This window comes from Capsicum annuum, unplaced genomic scaffold (assembly GCF_002878395.1).
Source record: "Capsicum annuum cultivar UCD-10X-F1 unplaced genomic scaffold, UCD10Xv1.1 ctg74046, whole genome shotgun sequence".
Classification (NCBI taxonomy): Eukaryota; Viridiplantae; Streptophyta; class Magnoliopsida; order Solanales; family Solanaceae; genus Capsicum; species Capsicum annuum.
This window is the reverse complement of record NW_025884121.1, coordinates 73,649-78,648: the sequence shown is the minus strand read 5'-3', so window position 1 is coordinate 78,648 and position 5,000 is coordinate 73,649. Positions and strand designations below refer to the sequence as shown.

Genomic DNA, 5,000 nt, shown 5'->3' with positions numbered 1-5,000 from the left:
TCACAAATAATTTCCACTATAATCCTTCTTTTCTTTTGGGCATACGCCATAATTGATTGATTAATTCGTGTAAATACTTATAGTAATTTTCTTTTGGAATACAATTTTCAAAATTTGTTTTGTATTTCACCTCAAATATCTTTATTCAACAAAGACCCATAATCAAGAAATTTCTTATAATTGAAAAGAAAAACTCCATAGATCTTTTAACCAAATCTAGTTTAGTTAGAAGAATCAAAAGTGCGATCCTATTCTAGAAGAATTGAGTCTTCTTTCATTAGAAATAATTGAGGATGAAGAGAAGCGCCAACCCAGAATTTAAAAAATATAACTAAAACACACACCAAAAATTGAAGAGAAATCATAATAATAACTAAAAGTTGAAGACAAGGGCATACATGTCTTGCATATTGAAGATTGTAGTTTTTTATATTTCTCTTTCTTTTGTTTGCAACATATAAATACGCAAAAACTTGATTTTCAAATGCATGTTTTGAATTTATACTCTCCATTTTCTTATGCTTCTTTTCCCCTAATTTTAGCAATACAATTTCAACAAACTCTTTGTGTTCTGTTCTATTCTTAACACAACTTGAAATAAAAGGTTAATACAATCTATTAAGTTTAATTTGGGTATAGTAGAATTCCTTTCTTCCCCTTTAAATTGAGTTTTTAATTGTAGTTTTCCACTTTCGAAAGGTATGGGGCAAGTAAGTGATACTTGTATGTGATGAAACACTTAACTTGATTGCAAATTACTTGAATGAAAATATACTTACGATTATAATTTGTGGAGAGAAATAAAAAAGACACTAAGAAATAGTAATCCAAAATCATACATGGACATGAACCAACTTATCTATTTGAATACATGCATGGATAGATCAAGCAAGTAATTGGAATCAAAATTTTGTATCCATCCGCGCCAAATTATATACCACTGCGATGTATATGGGGCTGCTAACCTCTAAACAAAAATCCCAAATAAGCAACTAACAAAATTGAGTAGTATAAAAAAATTGATACGCAGAACACATGTACACAAATCTAAGAGAGCTTATATTTCCTCATCTTCTCTATATTTCACACAGGAGAAAGATAGGAGATAGACACCATATAGGGACATATGAAGATACTGAAATGTGTCTTGCAATAGGTAAGTACCTTATACACGTATTAGTATAATACATCAGTAGTAGGTATACTGAACTGACTCTAATACATACCCTTTAAAGAATTTTTGTTGACATATACGAAAATTACTTTTTCTATTAAATAGAAAAACTTCAATTTCAATTGCTAAGTACGTTTGATGAATCCTCAATAGCATATTCAGGGAACTTCCTATTTCTGCATCAGTAGAAAATCATCATTTTGAAAATAGTACATAAATGACGGAGAAATAGAATAAAAAAGGATTCTAATATACCCTTCAAGTATTGAAAATAATCCTAACATACCATTCTTCCATCTCTGAGTTCTAAAATATCCTTACCATCTACCTACAAACTCTAGTTTTATCCTTTTACTTAACAGAAACTAAAAGAAATAGTATTTTCATTTAATACGTGTTAGTTTCTTATTGTTTGTAATTTAATTAATTAAAAACTTAATAACCCCCAAACCCAATTCAAATTTCACTTACCGTCCAAGATGCTTGTTTTGGAATTTACCTTTGTAGAAAATTGATCACTTTTCTTAAAAAGTGTGGTAGAGTATTTGTTTGTGAAAGAACTACTTATTTTGTGGGAATAAAACTATTTGATTTTACTAAACTATTTTGTTCAAAAATTGATTTAACATTCCTAAATTTTAGATCTCTACATAGTACATCAAACTCCATGAATAAGGCAATCAATCAGAACTGTATGAGATAATATCCTAATGATATCTAGATGATAAATACAGCTGCTTCCCATTGCCTCCCACTAATCCAACAACTTAAGAATTATAGTTAGATATATAGTAGAAAAGGAAATCATTAGCTGACTGAATAGCCATATTAATGTAATTACGTTTATCATCAAAATGATTATAAATTTCTTTATAGCCTTTCTCTATAGTTGGTGGTCAATCAATTTTACCTGGTAACAATAAAATTTGATCAAAAGTGAACAATATCACGTATGATTTCAGTCTCACTAGATGAAATAATCAACTACTAGCTGCTAATCAAGGGTACAAAGGGACTTATAATAAATTTGATGATAATCTTACTTTAATGTAGGTGTTCAGTAAGATAAAGGTTCCTTCTCTACTATATGTCTAGCTATAATTTTTACAGTGTTAGATTAGTGGGAGGAAATAAGAAGCAACCCTATCTATCATCTGAATATCATTAGAAACCTTTCTTATATGGTTCAGATTTCATGCCATAATCATAGAGTTTGATGTACTATGTAGATATTCTAAATTTAGGAATGTTAAATAAACTTTCGGTCAAGTCAAATGGTTTTAATCACATAAAACGAAAAGTTCTTTCTCAAGTAAAAACTCTACCATACTTTTTGACCAAAGATTTATCAACTTTCTACTAAGGTAAGTCCCCAAAAAGCATCTTGGATGATAAGTGGGGTTCGGATTGGGATTGGAGATTATTAAGGTTTTAGTTAATTAAAATTTCGACCAATAAAAAACTGCCAAATATTGATTGAAAATACTAATAGTTTTTTTAAAAAGTTTTCTGTTAAGTGAAAGGGTAAAATAGAATCTATATATAAAAGAGAAGAATATTTTAACACCTAAAACAAGGTTATATTAAGATCATTTTTAATACTTGAGGTGTACATTAGGTCTTTTTTATGAAAGTAAAATTGTGTACCTTCTATTCATTTTATATGACGAAGTTTAATAGATACGGAATTAAAGAAAGAGAAAACAACCTTTTAGAATGTATCAAAAGTATTCTTATATCTTATAATCTTAAATATACATACCATGACATTTTTATGATCATAGGAACATGTCATTTAAAAATGTAATGAATCAGTTTTTAAAATTTATAATATTTTCAAACATAGAAAAGTTATCTCTCATCATTACATAGTAAAAAGAAAAGAGCAGTATGCAAAACAAAAAATTAGTGATTGCTTATTAGATTTCTCATCAATCACCACTTTCATCTCAAATTTTTCTTAGGATAAAATATAGGAGAAGTTGGAGGATTTTCATTATCAAATTGCTCAGATCTTAGTTTTTCAAAATTTCTTATTCTACTCTATTATGAACTCTTTTAAAGTTTGGTTCAGCCATGCCTTAATACTTGTAGAAAATTATCAATTTTGATGATGATGTTACAATTTGTAATGTGTATATATATAAAAAAAAATGAGAAGATACTAAGTGGGATATGCATAATTATTTGTGTTTTGTTCGAATTTGGAGAGTATAGAATAGGGTGAGTTTTCATTAAATAGATGGGTACCAATTAATTGTAAATGAAGTAAATTAGTTTTTGTACTAAACAAAATTATAATTTGCTATAGTTACGTTGGAAATATTTAAAGAAGATACTAGAAATTTATCATATGACAAAAGAGACAGATGATATAATGTTGCTAAATCAGATTAGCTAATCTCTATTAGGACATAAAAGAAATCACCAAAAACATAGGGAAGGCACGCCATATCTTTTCTTAAGCATAGAAGGTTATCTACAAGCCCAAATTAGCAAAGAAACAACATGTCCATTAGTCATCTGTTGATGGAAATTCAATGGAAGTTAGTAAGGGAAGAGGGTTTACAAAAAAATGAATGCATGTGCTAGAGCCTCACCTGTGGAAGAATTGGAAACTCTGAATGGCATCCTCCTTCAACATCACTGCATAGAGACATCCCAACCAGCCGAAGATTGAGATTTTAGAAGAAAAATAAGTGTCAAAATCACATATTCGAAAGAGGTAAGCAGCTTACCTTGGTCATTTGACTATTCTTCTATGAAACAACACACCATCAACAATAACATTGACGATTCAAAGAATAAGAAGAAGAAGAAAGTGGGAGTTGCAGCGACAGGAGCTAGGGAAAATAAGAAATGTGATGATGAAGTATAGAGTATCAAACATTTATATAGTTAGGTCTTTTTGGCAAGTGGGCTTAGACCTAATCAGCCCAATTTGTGTACCTTTTCATTTTGTTTTTCTAATGTTTTATGGCCTTAGGCTAAACACTTTTTTCTTTTTAATTTATAAAAGGGCCTAACAAGACACCAAAAACTGACTTAAAATAAAAAAGAGAGATAACATGTATAGTAATTTTTGTAACACATCACTTTATTTTATTCTTTTTCTTAGACTTAGTCAATAGTAAGAGTCTCATTTTTTTAATTGTAAATTTGCTAGAGTTGTGAATAATTTGAAGACGGGACACATAATTATATGATAAAAAAACATATGATATAACATACATAATAATTTTCATAATGCGTGATTTTACTTTTTTTTCTTTAACTTGCTATATGTATAGGATGAGTCTCATACGTTTTTATTTATAAATAAATATTAAATGGAAAAAGGCAAATTCTACAGATTACGAAGAAGTGTTACATGCATAGAAATGTAATGTTACACACAATAATTAATTTACCAAGCATACCCTTTGACTAATTCAATCACCGTAATCTAATGGTATTGGCTAACATCTCCACTTAGACTATATTAATTGATGAATTTTAATAGATCCTAATATTCATATGTCATTTAAATATTAAGATATTATAGTAAACGATTAAATTTTCTCCTGATTATGTCAAATGAATAGATATGATCTTTGTTTATAATTAGAGTTAATTTGCCGTTGAACTAGGTTAAATTGGATAGATATGCACCTTGTTAGTTGAGGTCAAATATTTCTTCTTTATTACTAGTTCAAGTCAAATTTTTCCCTGAACTATGTCAAATAGAATAAATATACTCTCCATTAATTATTGAGTTAAATATGCTCTCATTTTTATTAGTTAGGTCAAACATACCCTTATTTTTAAACATAGAAAAGTTAGCACT

The 5,000-nt window shown here is 28.5% G+C and overlaps 1 long non-coding RNA gene across 1 annotated transcript; it reads right to left on the bottom strand.

The window, feature by feature from the left end:
- Positions 1–3,431: 3,431 nt before the first annotated feature.
- LOC124894433 lies at positions 3,432–4,054 on the bottom strand. The gene is made up of 2 exons (XR_007051172.1): positions 3,913–4,054; positions 3,432–3,820 (listed from the first exon to the last, which is right to left on the bottom strand). It is a non-coding gene; the product is annotated as an uncharacterized LOC124894433 (long non-coding RNA).
- Positions 4,055–5,000: the final 946 nt, after the last annotated feature.